This window comes from Akebia trifoliata, chromosome 7 (assembly GCF_017979445.1).
Source record: "Akebia trifoliata isolate Shusen 1 chromosome 7, ASM1797944v1, whole genome shotgun sequence".
Classification (NCBI taxonomy): Eukaryota; Viridiplantae; Streptophyta; class Magnoliopsida; order Ranunculales; family Lardizabalaceae; genus Akebia; species Akebia trifoliata.
Window position 1 is genome coordinate 19587127 of NC_141381.1, and position 23180 is coordinate 19610306.

Sequence of the window (23180 nt, forward strand, 5' to 3'; positions counted from 1 at the left end):
GAGACTGAGGCATATCGCTTGAGTCGTCTTGGTATCAGGCATGGACAAGATGGCTGTATAAGTCAATTTTTCAGACGAGATTTAAAACCTCACTTTCCTTTTTTCAAATATTTTAATGAGACATCCCAAACATATCAAAAAACTTGCCCAAGACGACTCGATCTCAAGCATAGACGAAACGAGATGCGAAACCAAATTTTAAGTTTTGAAATAAAGACTTTTATAACATGATTGAAATACCCTTATCGTCAATTTTTAATAAAAATTTCTTGATTTTCTTCTCAAAATATTAATATTTTCAATCCTCAGCTTCAACTTTCAAACCTCAAGAATAAGATAGAATTTTTAGAGTAGTATAAGAATAAATTTTTGGATAGAAAAATCAATAGTCGAATTGACAATGATTTTTGGATGAAAAATTTTTAGGATCATTTTCAACCTGAAGTTTCAATCTTCTTAAAATATATCAAACTTTAAGAACACGATAAGATTTTTAAAGATGGAATTAAACAAGTGAGAAATATCAAGGATTTTATATGGCATCAAAGGCTCAGTTGAACAAGTTAGAAACATTTTAAAGGTTAGAAGATGATTGATTTCGAGGAGAGAAAGGGTTTTTGCTAATAGTGGAAGATAAGGTTATTTAAGTCATTTTACATTAACCTATGTCATGAAATAGTTTAAGGAGGGATGTTATGGGTTTAAAGTTAAACTTTAAAGGGATATTTCTAATATTGACTAAAACGTGGAGAGGTGTATCTAAATCACCATTTAATTTTAATTTTAATTTAATTAATAATAACAAATACCACTCTCCCACAACTAAAGTACGACATCATCAAAGAGAAACCCTAACTGTCATAACAGGTGTGCTCCATGACGTCTTCAACCTTCTTATATTTTCCTGCCTAAGGTGGTTAACTAAAACGGAAGAGAATTATGACGAAATTATCAGATCAGACTTTCTTTTCAATAATTCACCAAAAAGGGTATTTCAGTTATTTTATTATTTATTTATTTTATCAAATAGGATACCAACTATATGGTCACTTTTGTGATTTTACTTTATATTCTTTCTGTAAAATTCAAAGTCAAATTCAATAAAATAAAAATAACTGTCTGTTCTTTTCGGTGAATATTTTCTAAGTCGGTAATTTTGGATCCATTCGTGTTCTTTTAGAAGAATATATTTAATATAAAATTAATGAATCTAAATTTTCAATCTCTATTTTTGAAGGAAAAATATATGATAAATTAAAATTAAATATTTCTTGTCCCACCTTTCATTTTATATTGATTCCAACTAGTCATTAAAGGAAAGAAGAGTGTGGTTTTCACATCTTTTATGTTTGACAATTTGACCTTAAAGAAAATGAAAATGACATTTTTGTACTTTTGAAAGCTAATTCATGTGAGTCTGGGGATGTCGATTACAATTTTCTTTGTTTTTATCAAAATGATTTTGATTATATTAACTTTAAATGAAAAAATGGGGGTATTTGTGAGATCGAAAATTTGTTGTGGAACCACTTGTACTTTGCTTTCTCTCATTTAAATAATAATGATAAGGATTCGTATAAAAATAAAAATTTTGATTATATTAACAAGAGATGTAAGTAAGCAATTTAAGATCAAAATCAAAGAAGAAACAAAATAATTGGTGAGAAATAGAACCATCATCTAAAAACCTCAATGAATTTTACAAATGGTGTTCTATGATGAGGTAATAATATTTATATAAAAAAAAAATCTTAAAAGAAAATATTGCAATTTTTAAAGTTTCATCAAGGGAAATGTGTTTTATTTATTTAATTTTTTTTTTTTTTTGTTAGAAATGCAAAATGGGCCTCTAAAACTCTTTTTTAGTACACCTTTTAAGAAAGGTCTATTTCCCTTATCTCTTAGCATTTTAAGGGTGGGAAGGAGTTCTTCTATGTCACCTAAAGTTAAGGGCCTGTTTGGATACCAGGAGTAGAACTACTCTTCCAAAGAACAGAAGCTGAAGTACTCCATGGAGGACCTGGAAAAGTAATTCTGTGCAGAAATGGCGTTTGGCAATCAACTCTATGAAGTACTGGCAGAAGTACTTTTGTGCTGGAAGTCTGTTTGGGAACCATACTGACTTCTCATGACTTCTAGAAAAATGACCAGAATACCCTTATATTATACCAGTTACTGTTTTTTATCTTTTAATGTCATAATATGCCTTCAAACTATACTGTTTTTGACATTTTAACTATAAATATTAATATAATATAATATAATAAATATTAATATAATATTTTAAATATTAAATATTAATATAATATGTTTAAATCCATTATACTTAAAATTTTTAAAAAAATTTGACTGACTGTTTTTGACATAATATGACATAATATTTAAAAAAAAAAATTGACAGACTGTCTTTTAGTGTCATAATATGCCTTCAAACTATATTGTTTTTTACATTTTAACTATGAATATTAATATAATATAATATAATAAATATTATTATAATATAATATAATATAATATTTTAAATATTAAATATTAATATAATGTGTTTAAATCCATTATACTCAAAATTTAAAAAAAAAAATTGACAGACTGTCTTTTAGTGTCATAATATGCCTTCAAACTATATTATTTTTGACATTTTAACTATAAATATTAATATAATATAATATAATAAATATTAATATAATATAATATAATATTTTAAATATTAAATATTAATATAATGTGTTTAACTATAAATATTAATATAATATAATATAATATAATAAATATAATATAATATAATATAATAATTTAAATATTAAATATTAATATAATGTGTTTAAATCCATTATACTTAAAATAAAAAAAAATAATTTAATATTAATAAATGTTTCTTTTGTTTGATTTAAGGGCAAATGAATTAGAAATATTTTCATAGAAAATTAATAAAGTTAGGGGTATTTTGGTAAAACGAACCGTTAGATTTTGACTCCCCGCAAGAAGAGTTTTGAGAAATAGGTTTTCTTGACTTCTTCATAAAGAGTAATTTCTTGCTCTTGCGCGGAGTAACTCTTCGAGGGAGTAGTTCATACAAACGCATCCAAACGACTTCTAACTCCCCGCAAGAGTCAGAAGTAGCCAAGGAGTCCTATCCAAACGCCTACTAAGTGTACAACACCAATTATCATTTGGAAGGTGGGATCAAAGGGATAAACCCCAAAAATCTCGCTCTCTCTCTCTCTCATATTTTGAAGAAAAAGTAAAAGAAAACAATAATTTGAAACTCTACCTCAACCAATGATTGAGATGATAAGGAATGGCAAAGGAAGTGGTTCCTAGTAAATATGTATTACTCTTTAGAAAATATATTAAATTTATAATTATTCAAAATTAGTTTTTCATATTTTAATTTTAATAAACATATTTATCTTTTTTTCCTTTTTTAACTATGATTCGAACGACACTAGCTTTAACCTAAGTTGAGCAACTACCACCAATGAACTCTGTTCAAAAATTCGATGGAACCACCTCGCCCAATCAACTTGGAAAGTCAACTCGTCATATCAATTGAGTCAACTTGTCAACTTGGTTGAGTCGGATCCAAAATGTATTGAGTTATATCAAAAACCTTATTGAGTTATTCAGCATGTATAATAATTTTTGAAAAAACAAGATAAATATTGTGGAGATCATTTTAGTCATGCACACAATAGAAACATGTGTCATAGAAGAGCAAGTGGGATCCATTAAAAATTGGTGGGTCAAAGTCAAGTCAAACCAATGAGTAAGAAATGACCGAGCTTTTGCCCCGAATTGAACAGCTACAACAAGAAAAAGGGTTAAAAACACATCCTCCTAACATGGAGGCATGAATTACGATAGAAGCCGAGCATCTTAGGCTCAATCGTCACCTTCTCCAAATGTTATGGGAGGACAATGAACTAAGTGCTCTCGTATTGAGGAGAATTAACATCATCACTTGGATTGATGCAAACCAAGATGAGAGTTGAAGGCTAGAGACGTATGACGCAACACCATAGTGAAGGTAGAAGTCGACAACTGGGGTTTAAACCTAACCCAATAAAGCATGCGCGAGTCCAGAAAGTAAACTTTCTCAGTTTATAAAATCTACCACGTCGATAAGACCTCAACTCAGACCTAGAATCCACACCTTAGAAAGACAATGAATTCAATGTGATCTGAGCCCTTACTTGTGAAAATCTCCCCACTTAATATGAGATCTTAGAGCACCAATCAAAATGAAAGTGATTGAGCCATCCACTAACTCATCCACCCCCAAGCAATAAAATTCCACTGACTGAGCATTAATGGGGTTGAGACACTGCTAATCAAACTCACAAGGAACATTAATGAAGATATGAACACGACTCCCAAAGAGGGTCAGTCGACCTCCATCTAACTAATATTTTAGGTGGCATCCAACCTGGGTTAGCTGTGTGGTGAGACATGTCCTGGATTTTTTATTATGAAGTGTCAAGACAAAGACTGAAAAGAGAGTTGAAAAAATTTGATCCAAAGAGCAAAAAAGAAGATAACCTCTCTGTATTTTTAGTATTCATCTTCTTCTCTATCCTTCAAACTTGATTTTCTCTATATTATTTCGTTTACTAACAAAATCATCGAAGGATCGCTTGCAGGCACCACATCGGGGTCTCAATCCTTTGTTGTCCAAGAAACTAAAGAAACTTTGAAGTGAAACTTTCTAATCAAGATCATCACCATCATTTGCATCAAGGGTTATCTCAAGGAGTGGAAGGCCTAAAAAATCATCCACAAATATTATTTGTGTTAAAAAATTAGAAGTTATATTTTAATATATAAATTTAGTATATCATCCTTTGACTCATCCGAGTCAACTCCCAAATTTTTTACTTGACTTGACTTGACTTAGTGGACATTCGAGATTTTAAACTATGGTTAAAATATAAAAATTGACTTAAAAAAATTAAAGACCTTTGAAATCCCTCCACATCAGTTAAAAAAAAAAAAAAAAAAGTATCTAACTTAGATCATTTTAAACAACAAATAAAGATGGGAATAGAATCGTGTCGGAGTAACATTAAAATGTACATTTCAGTGTTATGTGTGTACCACCTTTATTCCAACACAACTCTATTCCTATCTTTATTTGTTGTTTAAAATGATCTAAGTTAGAAAAGGAGATCAATACTTTTTTTTTTTTTTTTTTAACTGATGTGGATTTCAAAGGTATTTTAATTTTTTTAGTCAGTTTTTAGATTTTAACCATAATTTTTTTATGGTAGTGTACACGTAACATTGAAATGTACATTTTAACGTTACTGCAGCATTATCCATGGGAATATTATGGATCTGTTCTAAAGAGGGATGAGATCTTTTTGACTTCCAACCACTTGAGTAGTAGAATTCAAAATTGATTTCTCTTCTATTTTTGATAGAGATAGGAATGTTTAATTTAATCCAAAATCAATTTCATTTGTTATGACCTAAGAAGTGGTCTATTAATTACGGTTAAGCTTTGTAAATTATTTGCCATTGAACCCCAAAGGTTTAAGATTTTACTACAAACCCCATTATTTTTTCAATCCAACTCCTCACGAGTTGATATTTCTTAAAAGTCCTTAATGAATAAATTTTGTTTATTATCAAATCCACGAATCAGATTTATGTATCTAATATTGACAAAAAAAAAAAAAAAATGAAGAGAAATTTTCCAAAATGTGATAGAAAATCTTCTTACTAATAATTAATAATAAAAGAACGTGATCAAGTATTGACGAAACTCCCATTCCAACTCACTGTTCATTTTAATTCCAAAAACATGAAGAGCAATATTTGTTTGAATATGACAATCTCGCATTGTTGATTGTAAAAGTGACGATCTCACAAGTTCGTTACTTTTTAGCAAGATCGTCACTTTATAAACTAGCAAGATTGTTGCTTTTCAAATAAATATCAGCGAGATCATCACTTTGAAATACATGTGACCTCGCTCTTCATGTTTTGGGAATTAAAATGAGTAGTGAGTCGAAAACGGAATTTTGTCATATTCAACACACGAAGTGGTAATTTACCTAATAATGAATCCGATACCCCATCTCCCAAACTAAATTAATTAACATACATATCTCTAGATTTCAAAATCATATTTTATTCATTTTTAGTCTTAACTCAAATAAAAGGTACTTAAAATTTAACCAAAAAATCTATCAGAATTATCGATATTATATCGGAACTCAGCTCGGGCTGGATATTTTTCTTTTATTTATTTATTTATTTATTAACCGGGTATCCCTCTGGACTGTGTCCAGTTCATAAACTATGATCTAGTCCAAGTACTAGTTCTGGGGCACGTGTAACGCCCACACATCACACTCACCAGGTAAGTGAGGGTGCGCCTCACGGGTGACCCTGAGGAATTAATGCTCATATTGGGTATTGAACTCACGACCTACGGGCATTAACTGCTTACCAGTCTGAAATTGCCTTTGAGCCAACCCCGAGGGCGGTGGGTGAACCTGCCTTCCTCACTTTAAAGGGTAATTTTGGAAGTTTGAAACCGATCACATGTGCTGGCTCTAGATTCAATGCATCACGTGTGGGGTTTCATTTTAAACTAACCAATTATTAATGGTAAAATTATTTGTTAACAAAGCGGTCCCCAACATAGTTAGCAATTCAGCACATAGAGACACAAAAGAAAAAAGTGAGGATATTTGTCGACAAAATTGGTTTTTCAGAGAAACTTTTCTTATTTTTTTCCTGTAAACTTTTGTCATTTTCTACTCAGAGCAGGGTGAGACTTCTTAACAAGTAAACAAAGAGTAAAATAAAATAAGGGATGTGATAATATTACCACACCAATAAATTATAATTATACCTCAAATTTATGTTATAATGACAACATAAGCTAAATTGTTGGCTCATATTACCACAGCATTATAATATATGACTATAAGCTCAAACTTATAACTTATTGACTACCCATCAACTTATTATAAAATCACATGAGTTTAACCTACTATAGTATTTTTTATATTTTACCCTCTTAACCTCAAAATATTTTCAATAATATCCTTTCAAATTTATTTTTTTAACTTTTACCCCTTAATCCCCATAGAGGATGCCTGTGCTTACCGAACTCTAGTTTATATATTATGGAGGTTGGAGACCATGAATTTTGAGAAATTAAAACTTTTAATCACAATGTTAAAGGTGGGGGAGTTTTAATCATTTCATAAGAACTTGTCTCTCAATGACAACTCATCATTTTAAATGTAAGGAGTATCCCTAATTTTTGTCAAAACTTGGATGGATACTTTAGAATTATTCTTAAGGTTTTATTTATTCACTTTAAAGATCATCAAGGTTAAGGCAAACCCTCTGAGCTAAACAAGCAATAAAGTTCAAAATGTGGTGATTTTTTTTTTAACCTTAAGAACTTTAAAGAAAAGTACTAGAGCACTGTATAGTTATAGTATATTGGAATTAACTAGTGGTGTCCACATGTTGATTTCAATTTATTTGGTTCCATATATACTCAAAATCGAATCTAAATGAAACATCGGTCTGGATTCTTATTAGTTCTAGCCTTGTAAGTCTATGTATGGTATCCTTGGACCAAAACCGACCTAACAAATATCCAATAAGATAGATAATTATTTTTTAATAGAAAAAATGAATGTATAATTCCTCTCTTGATAGTTGATACCATCAATGGATTACTCAAGCAAATCAAACTTTTTAAAATAAAACAATAAAAATTTGGTTATGGAATCTTTGCTTGTATTTGAAATTGAGAAGGAATGGAGAATATAAATGAAAGTTTATGTAAGAGGAAGGAAAAAAATAGACTCCACATTCTTTTTAGATTCTAATTTTAGTTAAAGTACATTTTGTGGAGGGTTTTTTCAATTTTTTCACTCCTTGAGATGTACCTTGACGTGGATGATGCTGATGATCTTGACCAAGAAGTTCTTTGATTAATCTTCTTTGATTCAGGTAGTTGAAAATGGCCGAAAGAAGGATTGAGGCCCTGGTGTGGTGCCTGCCAACAGTCCCTTAATAATTTTGTTAATAATAAAGTTTAGTAAGAAAAAGGTAGAAAATTTGAAGAAATAGAGAATAAGGTGAATGGTGAAATTACAAAGAGTTTCTGCCTTTCTATCTCTCTTCTTTATGATTTTTTTCAACCCCCTTCCTTTATCTTTTTTGTTATTTTATAGACCAACATCTTTAAATAAGTGTCACCACACGACTTACCCAAATTGAATAGAGATTGACTGGCTTTTGGAAGTTGTGTCAATACTTCCATTAATACTTTCATCGAGTTTGATTTACAGTGTTTTAGCCCCATTAATGTGGAGTTAGTAAATATCTACAATTTTTAGGGATAGTTGAATCAGAAAATATTTGATAAGTGCTCATGAAATCTTTGCATTAAATGAAAGGATTTCTATGTAAAGAAATATATATCACATTTGATTCTTTGTCTTATCAAGGAACTATTTCTAGGTCGAACTATGATCACATCGACCTTTAGCGTGGTATTACGTTTCATACCAAATTCCTCGATCACTTCGGCCTATCTCTACTCAGGCAACATCATTGACTTCTCTTGATGTATTAATATTGATCAATCATTCTTTCTTAGGAGTGGCCGTACTTATTGATCAAACTCACAACTCTCGATTATATCCTGCTCGGACTAAGGCTAAGAGCTCAATCGTCTTTCATCATTGGTTCTGACTTGACCTACTTTCTTTTTTCATCTATCTACGTCATGCAGTGTGACCAAAATGGTCCCCACACATTTACTTTTAGATAAATTTATTAATATTTAATTAAACTATTCATTAATATTTTTATAAATAAGTTACAAGTAACACAAATCCACTAGTCGAGACCCATCGATTGGTCGTCGGGTACCATTCAGAGACTTGATTCTTATCAAGTCCTAAGATGGCCCCCAGAACATAATAGAAAAATGATCAGGTCCACGATGATGGACTAAAAATTGACTACTTGTTTCTAAGTACTTCAGGTGATTGGATAATTGTACCCATTGACACACTCAAATATAATACCCCAATTATTACTTTTAAAGTTTATACAACCTCACCATTTATTTAAGGATAGTTAATTTTGAAGAAAGCCTTAAGGTTTAGTAAAATTAGAGATACCCACTTCGTTTTCAAACTGATAACCTACCCCTTGATTTTGTTCTTCCAAGAGAGCCTAACATAAAATGATTAAAATGTTCTCATCCACAAACTTTACCGAAACACCATTCATTTTTTAACCAAAAGCCCATATATTTAACTTTTAAGGCAAAAATTTGTTGGTCTAGTCTTAAACCTAAAGATTCTATCTCCTTCAACCATCAAACCTCGAGAATATAAGCTTTTGGGAAGAAAAATTATAGGGTTTTGCCAAGATATTGAAGATAATTGGCCGAAGGCATGCTTCGAGAAGTTCAATAGGTTAAAAGAAATAATCTTAAAAGGTTCAAGAGAATGGAGTTTTGGACAAATATCAAGGGTTTTTATCATGAGGTTGGATGTGAGGGTGTTTTGATCATTTTATATTAGTCTCTTGTGCAAGACCAATGTCCAGCGTATGTCATCCATTTGAAAACTCAGGGTCCTATCTCTAATTTTCACCAAAATTGGAATGGATCTTCAAAATTTCTCTTTGTTTTTAAATCATCAATAATACATATTATTCGTTCGACAAGGAAACATCAATGATGACAGAATGTCTTCCCTGGGGTCAAAACTGTTGGATGGTCTTCAGAATTTCGTTAGTCGTATCCCGAGGACTATTCTACGGTGTAGATCTAAGGAGAACATCTTCACATAATGATGAAGTGTAGCTACTTTTCTTTCTCTAAACTATTAGTCCACCACTCTCTATCATACATAAGAAAATGGATCGGGTGTTTTACCAATTACCAAAACGGTTAACTATTTTTCAAAACTTACCGAAGCAGTGTACCAGTTTCATCATAATTATTTATTTTTACCAACATGATTATATATTATAGGGTCACATTTGCTATTTAATTATCTACGCTTCTTTTGAATTTACATTCAAATCAAATATGTACAATTAAATTCATCAAATTTTTTATACAACCATTTGGTTTTCATTTTAGATTTACGGTCATTTTCATAAATACTATTAAATATTTGTATATCTGTTTTAGTAATTTCCTCTTTGTGATACATCATTTTGTCATTTTTTATTATTTCCCTTGTAGTATAAATACAAAACGAATCTTGATTTTCTTACTCTCTTTTTTATACGCTTCCTAACTTGCAATTACAGAACTATAAATATTTTGATTGAGTATCCCGAAACAAAGGATTTATGATTTTGTGATAGGAGCGTAAAAAAAACGTGTGAAAAAAAAGAGTCAGATGATCACGACGCATATACAAATATTGGTTAGGACAATTGTGTAATTTATGCAGGGCATTAGTTATCTAAAAACAAAAATTAATTTGGATACTATCAACTATAAAAAATAAAATTTAAATTAGAGCAAGCGAGTTAGTGGTTAGTGACGAGTGAAGGCAAATTACAAACCCAAGTATTAGTATCAACACTAACAAACTTAGCAAGTTTGCACCTTTTACAATACTCTATTTACTTGCTTGTTGCTATCAATTATGTATGCTCCGGGTATCCTCTTTTATCTTACTCTCTTTGGAAAGGGTATTGTTTTTGTCTTAGATATAACCAATTGGATTTGTTTTCAAATATTTTTGTAAAGATCCTCAAATAATTTTTTTTTTTTAATGTAAGTATAAGTGTCATAGAAGTTTTCTAATACCCTCAACCACACATACAAGGCAAGATGATGTAAATCCCTGGGAGCCAAAGTTTTGTCCTATAAGAGTTAAAAGTTTTGGAATAGGCTGATTTTTTGTGAGAATGATCTCTATGGTGAGGAGATCATCCTCAATAAAAAGTTTTGTCTAATTTTGCCCGTAGGTCGCGAGTTCAATACCCAATATGAGCATTAGGTGAACATACACCAAATTTGGTATATAAATAAAATTTCTCTCACATTCTTTCCTAAAATTTTAACTATTAAGATGAAGAAAATGCTCTTGAGATTGAATGTAATCTAAGATTTGTATCTCTACTATTATTTTCATTAATCAAATCCTTTATCTTATTTTACGATTCTTGATATTAATGTAAATTTTACTATCGATGTATCCCATGAAATTATATATGAAAATTCAATGTCTTACTTTTCCCCTTCATCACAAGAATCCACCGGTTAAGATCCTACTCTCTATTGCCGGAGACCACGCCATCTTCGCTCGCATGGCTACCAAAGCTTCATCACGTAAGAGCTTCATCGACTCCACAATTGAGATTGGACGGAAATACGGATTCGATGGACTGGATCTCGATTGGGAGTTCCCCCAAAGCACTCAAGAGATGGAAGACCTCGGTGTCCTTATTGAGAAATGGTGACCCGCACTCATAAAAAAAACCTGCACCACCAATCGAAAGCCGCTCTGCTTTATCATGTGGATTTAACTTGCCCAACCTTTTATATGCATGAAAATGAAATGAGGATTTATTTTACTTTTGTAAGTTGGATTTACTCAATATGACAATACGCGCATTGCAGACCAAATAATATTGTTTATGTTATTCCCCTTGAGACAAAAATACCTTGCCAAATGGTATATACATTTCTAGCTTGCTAACTTGGTTAAAGTATGTGACTATTAACACTTGATACGACAATCAAAGTTCAAAAGATGCCTTCATCTACTAATTATTAATCACTGATCTCATTTGCCCACTGAAAAAATATTATATGTTTTGCCAAGATAATTGAACCAACTATATATTTCTAATACTTATGAAAATAGTCATACATCAATTTCTTTTACTTCCTAAAAACAATTATATGATGTACATATTGTAGACACCCCAATTTGAACGGGCCCCCACTCGAAAGGGTCCAAAAATAACAATCTTTTAATAAAATTGGCTAACGGGCCTCAAAAGCCTGAATCACTCAAATATGACATTTTGATCGAACCGATGCCCTTGAGACTTTCTAGTGGTCTAGTGGGCCTACAAAAAAGAATTGGCGCACCCCCACCTTCACCGCTCCACTCCCAAACCTAAAAATACCCGATTTTCAATAAAACCCACCAACGGGCCTAAAAAACTCAACTTGCCAACACATGACATTTTGATTAATTCAATATTTTCAAAAACCTTAAAAAAATGAATAAAATTAAAAAATGAGACTTGGGACACCTATCATTTCCTCTACCCTCACCGTTCCATCTATGAAACCAAAAATGCCCTAAGTCCATCTAAGGCCCACCAACCTTCAACTCTCTAAAATCAATCCCTCACCTTACCCCTTAACCTAAACCTAATTCCACATAACCTAAACCCCAAAATATTGTAGACACCCCATTTTTTCATTCGCCTGATTAATCAACTCGTCAACCCAATCGCAACGGTTCCTAATGATAGATGTTTATTCCAATGCTTTATTTTGTTACCAGATATGTTTTAGAAATCCGAATGAGGTATCTCGAACTGATAAAACTGTAGAAATCATGTTACGCTAGAAAAATATGACCCTAGAAACTTAGAAATCATCATCTTTCAGACAAAAAGAAGCTTCACGATAAAAATCACTAAAAATTGATCAAATTACCAAAATACCCCTAACATCAAAACAATCCTACAGCCTACATTACCCTTAGGAAAACCTTCTCCAAACAAATAAAACAACAAATCGAAATCAAATAAATCATTTTGTCAATTTTTACAAAATTTGACAAAATTATGAAAATGCCCCTCATAAAGTTCACCACCATTTCACACAAAAAATTTCATAAATGACACAAACCAATAGTTCCATTGAATAACTTATGAAAAATCGATTCTAAAACATCATAGAACATAAAAAAACCAACTTAAAACGCAAAAAGTCCTCTTCGAGGGTAAAACGGTAATTTCTTAATTTTTATAATTAAAATTTTCAAAATTAATAAATAAAATATTAAATAATTAAAGTGAAACATTAATAAAATTAATTTAAAATTTTAAACTAAAAAATCGATCAATCAGGCTCTCAGGCAAAATTGTTGAGGGTTGCCAAGATATTTCATCAAGGACCCCTCCATTTGGGGGTCCAAAGAATTAAAGATATAATAGAGGGGGGTTCTCCAAAAAATTAAAGTCAATCAAGCAAGACTAAAGTCAAGGTATTAAACCCAATCAAGTAAGACTAAAGTCAAAATTAAAGTCAATTAAGTAAGACTAAAGTTAAAATATTAAAATCAATCAAGTAAGACTAAAGTCAAAATCTTAAAGTCAATCAAATAAGACCAAAAGTCAAAATCCTAATAGAGTTCTAATTAAATAATAACTCTATTTAATAGAGTTCTAACTAAAATATAACTCTACCTAAAATAATTTTAATTAAAATACAACTCTACCTAAAATAATTCTAACTAAAATACAACTCTAACTAAAAGAATTATAATTAAACACTAATTCTATCTAAATCAAACCTTAAAAAAATCTATAAATAGGGGTCCTTACACCCTATTTTCGTATCAAATCAAAAATCCTAAGAGAAGTAGGTCAAAAAGCCTCCCTAACCTCCTATAAACCTTAATTTTGAAGTCCCAACTCCTTACCTAACACTCATACTTTGATTTTAGCTCGAAAAACACCTAGAAGCTCTTCAAAAATACTCCAAAATTCATAATAAAATTGAAGAATCCAGATCCAAGAAAGAGATACCTTACCTCGGAGATCAGAAATTAGATCAGGAGATAAAACGAAACAAGGAGTACAGTATAAGGAGCGATTTTATCAAATCTGAGGGAATGAAATTGTTGCGCTTCGAAGGTAAAATTTATTTTATTTCTCTAGGTTTTTTGTTAGCAATGTAGTCTTATTTGGGATAAGTAGAGACCGACATTGGTCGAGCGGGGTTGGTGCCTAACACCTTCCAACCTCGTAATGTGAATCCTAGATTCAATTTTTCTTTAGTAGATTATTTTCTTTATCCGTTTAGAGTTAGTATTCGGTTCCTAGACCGTAATAACTAGGTGGCGACTCCCAAACCTCAAGGGTCAAAAGCGGATCCGCCCGCCCCGCGGATCGAGGGCGCTTTCAGTGGCGACTCTACTGGGGATTTTGAGGATCAAACTTGAAAAATCCCAAGTATGGGAGCATTGCTAAATCGACCTAGAATGTTTTTATTTTGTTTGTTTAGTTGTTTATTTTATTTATTTGTTATTATTTTTTGTTCGATTATTGACTATGCGTTTGGACTTTGAATATTTGATATCTTGGCATATATTTTAATCAAGCATTATTTTTGTGGTTCAATTGAGGGTCGTTTAGGGTGACCCTACATAATGCAAAATCTCAAGAGATTGGTGTTATTAAAAATGAATTAATGGTTGTTGGAGCAGGAAGATCGTCGATTTTTTTTTTTAATTTTAATTAGGCAGACGTTGATCTGTCCTTGGACGTTTTTTTGAAAGGGGGAAAAACTTTTGATTTACTTTTATTTGTAGGTGTGTGGTCGATCTTTTGGTTGACAATTTTTTAATTTTTTATGATCGATCTGTTTTGATTAGATAATGTTGCTGTCCGTTGACAGCAAGAAAAATGCTCAAAAATAAAAAATAAAAAGGTTTAGAGGTTCTGTTCACAGAAACCCACGGTTTGTATTTTTTTTTAGGTGGTGTGCCCCCAATCAAAATTTATTTTTAATAGCCAAACCTTTAATGCTTTTAGTAGGATAAGTGGTGTGCCAACAACAAAAATCATGTTTTGCTATGTTTTATCTTCTTCTCAAGTTGAGAAAGAAGGAACATTAGAAGGTGAAAAACGTCTCATCCTCTCTACTTCGTCTCTCTCCCTCTCTCTGATTGTGCGACTCGATTAAAAAGGGAAACTGATGTTTGAGTGTTGTTGGCAGCAACCAAAATGTAAGGACATTGGATCGGTGTGTTTTTTGTAAAACCCATATGTTTTTACATCTATTTTCACAACTTGTTCATCGTCTCTAAAAGAGAGATCCATTCCAAATCATCTCGTGACCCAGATCCATCGTTTTTAGAAGAGGTTCGGTTTGATTTCTTGTTCCAATCGATTCAGAAACTGAAAAATCATGGGTTTTTCTTAAGGAAGGGGCGCCACAGTCTCCTCGAGGGATTGCCATCTCAAGATCAGTCGACAGCCCCTCTCAAGATATATTCTCTAAAATAAATTATCCTTTCGATCACCTGTTGAAGACGATGGTGCCGGTCAGTGGAAAGTTTTTTTTTCTCTTGGAGTAAAACGGTGGATCTCTATCGAAGAGTCAAGATTTCTTTCCTCCAAAACCAGATCTCGATTGTCTTTCTTGCTGAAAAACCGTTAGGTTCTTCGACCTACAATTCTTATTTTGAAACCCATTTTTTTTTAAAGAAAAAGAAGAAAAGGCGTAAAGACCGATTGAGAAAGATCAAATGGAGAGATCAATATGAGATTTGTTCGATTGATTTTTTTTATTTTTATTATTATTATTATTTTTTGAATTTCTATTGTCGCACCCATTTTTACCCATTGCACATCACTTTAAAGGTATCTGCTAATGCTACTTCCAATCGCCAATGTGTAAATTGACGTGACAATATAATTTCTCTTTTATTGAGCAATGTTTCAGTTTTTTAATTAATAGTAATAGTTTTTTTTTTTAATAAAAATTCTTTTCTTAAAAAAAAAAATACCAATATGAAAAGATACCCATAGTTCCTGACTACCATACTATCATTAATTCAACATTCATGGAGATTTCGATTCATTTTTGGGTCGCCCAAAACAACCTTTGATTGGACTATAGAAAGAATTTCTTGATTTGGACTAAAAATAATGAGCTTGTGCCCATGATTGGATTCAATTATTATTCATTGTATCAAATGCCTATCTGACGGTGCCATGATCTTGATGGATTTGATGTGCGTATCTTTAATAATGTGATTGGAATAATGTTTTTTTATTCATGTTTATGTGGTATCAATGTTATGATGGTATGATCAGGCCCATGGGTCCAATGTTTGAAAAAGGCCCCAGGCACACCCCACCTTGTTTTGCACACACCACATGCACGTTTACTGTTTTGCACACTTACACGTCCCATATAGCCAACGTGACACTAGTGCGTGGCCCGATTTCTTCGAAGATGCGAAGTCATTCATGAAAACCACAACTCCAGTCACGTACCTTAGGGTATATCAAACTGGGACATCAATACCGTCTGATCAGGTGACTCTGAAAGGTATATTGATGCACCCAGGCTGGAGCGACTTGAGCCTTTGACCTATTGTAAGCCACACAGTTACATGTCCCGATTGCCAACGTAGTACTAGTACATGGTTGGTCCCCTTGTGGGATGCCAAACCATTTATGAAAGCTACAACTCTTGACTCGTACCTATAGGTATGTAAAAGATAATCTATGTATATCAATTGCACTTCTTAGTCAAAACCGGTGCCTAAACGAGATCTTGTCCCGCTGTACCTTACTGTACGAGGAGGATAGACTACATCTATTCTAGACGAGAGGTATTTAAGTGGGCCCTTGCTCAACATCGTGCGCCACCTCTCAACTGGAGATCAAACTGACTGTTTTTGGCTTCAGAGAAGTGTTAGCCAACAGAATGTCTCAACTAGAGTCAGCTATGAAAAGTATAAAGGGGGTCGATGAAATTACAGCGGGCATTGAAGCCCTGAACTGTATCCCTAGAATTCATCTGTCAGAGAAATTTGTGATGCCTGAAATGTACAAGTTCAGTGGGGTAGGTTGTGTAAAAACGCATCTTAAGGTGTATGTTACTAACATGCGCACTATGGGGCTCAACGATGAACAGATGACATTGCTATTTCAGCGAACTTTGTCCGGGTCAGCTCTGCGATGGTTGATGTCTCAAGACCCAGCTATAGTAGGTACATGGTAAAATATGTTAAAGGCTTTCTGACATCAGTACAAATATAGTACCAAAATTGAAACTTCAAGAAGGGACTTGGAGTTAACTAAACAGAAGAATGGGAAAACATTTACTGACTTCATCGGTCGTTGGAGGGCCAAGGTTGCACAAATGTGGGATAGACCTTCAAAAAAAGAGCAAGTGGCTATTATTTTAAAAAACCTCTCGCAAGGGTATGCCCGACATCTAGTCTACCAATACCTTCCTACATTCGAGTCTCTATTGCAAGCTGGTAGTCAATTGGAAGATGTTTTTGCTTCCGGAATCATTTCCAATCCGTCTGACAACAAGTTCAAAAAGCCTTTCACCAATTCCAAGTCTACCACTGATCACGCCTATGTAGCCAATACGTTTACTACACCTGTCCAATATACTATCCTGCCTAGTAACCAAGTTAACCCTAATCAACCTCGACCACGTAGGAAATTCACCAATCTTGGTATGCCTTTGAGCATTGTCTTTCAGAAACTATTAGTAAATGGCTCATTGCACCTCTCCAACCTCGACCTTTATCAAATCCACTCCCCACTTCTCACAATCCCAACCTATTTTGTGAGTTTCACCAAAATTTCGGTCATCTTACTGATTGTTGCGTTGCTCTTCGTCATACAGTTCAAGACCTCTTTGATGCCAAAAAAGTTACGGTCCCTGCCCCTGAGCAGCCATGTTACTACCAACCCTCTACCCATTTACCAATCTCCTAAGACTTTGAACATGGTATCCAATACTCAACTCTCGTTTGACCCAATCTTCTCATCCGATCAATTAATCATAAACCTCCTATCCCCCCTCTTACCAGAGTGACGGTTCCTAATGAGGTTTTCACCACCAAACGCAGTCTTGGCCAAAAGAAAAGAAGTAAGTTTGAAGAATGCAAAGAATCTGAAGAAGAAGACTCAGTTCAACCGTTTAAAAATAGTTTCTCGAGTTCTCAGTCTGTAATTAAGCCCGTTGTGGGTAATTGTCTTTAGTTGTTTATGAGTCTTGAGTCCAGTTCTTTCTATCAATTCAGTAATTAAGTCTATCTTTTTTATTTCTTATTTTGTTCTAGTCAAGTTAGTTTGTCGAGTCTGCAGTGGTGTCAGTCGCCCCATCTAAATTTAATTGAATAAAGAAAATTTTTGAATACCTTGAGCGCATTAACGAGTTAACTAATAACTGACTTCAAAGAGAAATTCCTCTAATAAGGAACCCCCTCTTGAATGAGAAGATGAATGTCTTGCTCGAGGAACTAAAGGTCATTGACCTCGGAACAAAATTAATTCTCAAGAAATTCAGATTGGAACTAACTTATCCCCAGAGGAGCACAAAGAGATGATAAATTTATTCAGAAAATTCAAAAGACTTGCTTACATGGTCCTATGAGGATATGTCGGTTAAATTTGGAGTGTTGTTCAACATGAAATATATACCCATCCTGTGAGAACACCACCTATACAAACCAGAATAGACTCATATAGTTAGAGGAGAGATTACAAAATGTATCAGTGTGGACTTTGAAAATCGATGGAATAGTTGAAGCAGCCAGTAAAAATATCAAGACAATCATCGTGAAAATGTGTCAATCACACATCACACCCGGATTAGCCAGAGAAGTTACCATTCGCGTTATGGACATATTACACTTCAATACAGTTTTCCACTAGAGTCATTCTAGTGTATGATATGAAAGCAATCTTACCGGTTAAAAGGGAAAATCATATATCTCAAGGTCTTGATGGAAGTCAATTGTTAGAAATAGATTGGGTTTGTCAATGGAGAGGAATCACTCGCATGTTTGATAAGAAAGTCAAAGTCAATGATCTAACCATCAGACTACTATTTTTTTTTTTGCATTCTTCCTCGATCATAGGAGGAAGTTTGAACCCAATTGGAGAGATTCAATCATTAAGATATACTATCTGAAAAAATTGTTAGACTTCGAGATCATGATGAAATCGAATTACCAGAGTCAACCAACCTTGACCATATCAAACGGTACTACATTTAAGGAGGCCATCTTTGACCGAATCAATCTTCCTGTTACCCAGTTCAATATCTCTTTTCTCAGTCCTTTGCAATCTTTTCAAAAAAGAATGATACTTTTTTCTTTCTCAGTCCGATCACCTAACCTAGGGGAGGAAAAAATTCGAACTACGTTTTGGTCTGATCCCAAAATTCTGGGGTACGTAGGCAACCTGAGAAGTTACTTCAGGCCCTACCACATCAAAATAAAAAAAAAAAATAGATTCCCCAACAAAGAAAAAATCTAAAAAGAAAAAAAATTCAAAATAAAAAAATTGTCAAAGTGGGGAAGAAAATTCAAGGAAAAAGAAAATAATTTAAAAGGAAATGCCACATAAGGAGCATTTGAATTTTTGAGCCTCAAGATTCCTTTCTTTTTATGCCCAGTCCTAATCCTACCTATAAAAGTCCTCCTAAGTATCGTGTGAAAAAAGTCAAGGAAGGTAGTAAAGCATGATCAGATAGTAATTCCAAAAGTTCAGAAGGGAAGAAAAAGGAAAAAAAAAGTCTGCTAAGTTGAAAACCCGAAAAGGGCGGCTTAGGCAAAAATTAAGGCAAGCTCGCAAGGTTGAAAATCTAGAATGACGACCTTGGCAACAATCAGAGCAAAGAAAAGAGAAAAAATTGTAAACTCGCTAGATCGAAAACCTAAAAAGGCGATCTAGGCAAAAGTTAGAGCATGCTCGCTATATTGAAAACTTGAAAAGGCAATCTAGGCAAAACTTAGAGCAATCAAAAAAAATAAAAGAAAATTTCAGTTGAGTTGACAAGCTGAAAAGACAATCCGAGTAGAAACATCAGAAGTCCGAATGATCAAGTTTCAATACCCAGTTTGAACCAAATATAGACTCAGGGGATACAAGTATCTTGTTTATGATTGATCTGAAGAGTTTCATGTCCCTAAGTGAATCGACGGGAAGAAATAACAAATTCTATGATGAATTTCAGAAAGAAATATTTTGTTCCAATTTCTTTGAGCCTGACTCAAAATCTTCAATATAAAAAGTCAAAATTAAAAGTTAAACCTTTATTGCGCTTGCTGTAATCAATGATTTCAAACTTTCATAACAAAGGTACTTCCTTTTTCTAAAGAATATAGTTTCCCCCCTTATACTAGGGGCATTCGTTTTCAAATTATGTTCAATGTTCCTTGTCAAACTAGGGGCATTTTGGTTATGAAACCTGGTCAATTCAAATCCCAAAGGATAAGGTTAACTTTGAATTAAAGGTTACCCTCTTGATAGCAATTTTGAAAACTCCTAAGATTCAAAGAGAGTTAAAATGTTTACCGGACTTTCATAAAATCTAACTTTTTATTAAAAAAAAAATCAAATGCTAGGTTAATCCCCCGTTTGTTCCCTCAAAGCTTAGTTCATTACTCTTTCACTCTGTGTAGGTAGAATATAACTTCCCAAGAAGCTTAGTTCATTACTCTTTCACTCCGAGTAGGTAGAGTAGAACTTCCCAAAAAGTTTAGTTCATTACTATTCACTTCGAGTAGGTAGAGTAGAACTTTCCAAAAAAAAAAAATAGTTCATTACTCTTTCACTCCGAGTAGGTAGAGTAGAACTTCACAAAAAATTAGTTCATTACTCTTTCACTCCGAATAAGTAGAGTAGAACTTCCCAAAAAGCTTAGTTCATTACTTTTTCACTCCGAGTAGGTAGAGTAGAACTTCCCAAAAAGCTTAGTTCATTACTCTTTCACTTCGAGTAGGTAGAGTAAAACTTCTCAAAAGAAAAAAATTAGTTCATTACTTTTTCACTCCGAGTAGGTAGAGTAGAACTTCCCAAAAGAAAAAAATGAGTTCATTACTCTTTCACTCGGAGTAGGTAGAGTAGAACTTCCAAAAAAAAAAATTAGTTCATTACTCTTTCACCCTGAGCAGGTAGAGTAGAACTTTCCAAAAAGTTTAGTTCATTACTCTTTCACTCCGGGCAGGTAGAGTAGAACCTCCAAAAAAAAATTAGTTCATTACTCTTTCACCCCGAACAGGTAGAGTAGAACTTCCCAAAAAATTTAGTTCATTACTTTTTCACTCCGAGTAGGTAGAGTAGAACTTCTCAAAAAAACAAAAAAATTAGTTCATTACTCTTTCGCCCTGGGCAGGTAGAGTAGGACTCCCAAAAAATTAGTTTATTACTCTTTCACTCCGAGTAGGTAGAGTAGACTTCCTAAAAGAATTAGTTCATTATTCTTTCATCCCGAGCAGGTAGAGTAGGACTCCTAGAAAAATAAGTTCATTACTCTTTCACCCCGAGTAGGTAGAATAGGACTCCAAAAAAATTTCATTACTTTTTCACCCAGGGTAGGTAGAGTAAGACATTCAAATTTTGCTCACATTATGCTCAATTTTTTTTCTCAATTTTTACTCAGTTTCACACAGTAAACACACTAACACTCGCACTTTTTAGTCAGGGAGAATTCTTTAAAGGATCTGACATGTCAGTGAGAACTCACGCTCAAGGACCTGACAACTTTTTAGTTCGGGGAGACTTTTACACACAAGGATCCGAACATCCTGACGAATTGCTAAATCAGGCTACAAAATGAACTGTCACTAGCTTTAGCATTCGGATATCACACTATCTACCAAAATAGATTTGCTATCTAGTTTGCTTCAACCCTCTGCCAAATAGGAGCATCTGTAGACACCCCATTTTTGCATTCGCCTGATTAATCAACTCGTCAACCCGATCGCAACGGTTCCCAATGATGGATGTTTATTCCAATGCTTTATTTTGTTACCAGATATGTTTCAAAAATCCGAATGAGGTATCTCGAACTGATAAAACTGTAGAAACCACGTTACGCTAGGAAATATAACCCCAGAAACTTAGAAATCATCATCTTTCAGACAAAAAGAAGCTCACGATAAAAATCACTAAAAATTAACCAAATTATCAAAATACCCCTAACATCAAAACAACTCTAGAGTCTACATTACGCTTAGGAAAACCCTCTCCAAATACATAAAACAACAAATCGAAATCAAATAAATTATTTCGTCAATTTTCACAGAATTTGACAAAATTACGAAAAATACCCCTCATAAAGTTCACGACCATTTCACACAAAAAATTTCATAAATGACATAAACCAATATTTTCATTGAATAACTTACGAAAAATCGATTCTAAAACATCCTAGAACATAAAAAATCGACTTAAAACGTAAAAAGTCCTCTCCGAGGGTAAAATGGTAATTTCACAATTTTTATAATTAAAAATTTTGAAATTAATAAATAAAATATTAAATAATTAAAGTGAAACATTAATAAAATTAATTTAAAAATTTAAACTAAAAAATTGATCAATCAGGCTCTCAGACAAAATTGTTGAGGGTTGCCAAGATATTATTTCAAGGACCCCTCCATTTGGGGGTCCAAAGAATTAAAAATATAATAGATGGGGGTTCTCCAAAAAATTAAAGTCAATCAAGCAAGACTAAAGTCAAGGTATTAAACCCAATCAAGTAAGACTAAAGTTAAAATTAAAGTCAATTAAGTAAGACTAAAGTCAAAATATTAAAGTCAATCAAGTAAAACTAAAGTCAAAATCTTAAAGTCAATCAAATAAGACCAAAAGTCAAAACCCTAATAGAGTTCTAATTAAATAATAACTCTATTTAATAGAGTTCTAACTAAAATATAACTCTACCTAAAATAATTCTAATTAAAATACAACTCTACCTAAAATAATTCTAACTAAAATATAACTCTAACTAAAAGAATTATAATTAAACACTAATTTTATCTAAATCAACCCTTAAAAAAATCTATAAATAGGGGTCCTCACACCCTATATTTGTATCAAATCATAAACTCTAAGAGAAGTAGGTCAAAAAGCCTCCCTACCCTCATAGAAATCCTAATTTTGAAGTCCCAACTCCTTACCTAACACTCATACTTTGATTTTAGCTCGAAAAACACCTAGAAGCCCTTCAAAAACACTCCAAAATTCATAATAAAATTGAAGAATCCAGATCCAAGAAAGAGACCTTGTCTCGAAAATCAGAAATCAGATTCGGAGACAGAATGAACCAAGGAGTACAGTACAATGAGCGGTTTTATCAAATCTGAGGGAATAGAATCGTTGCGCTTCGAAGGTAATTTTGTAGGTCAAAGAAAAAACATAGAAAAAGTAGG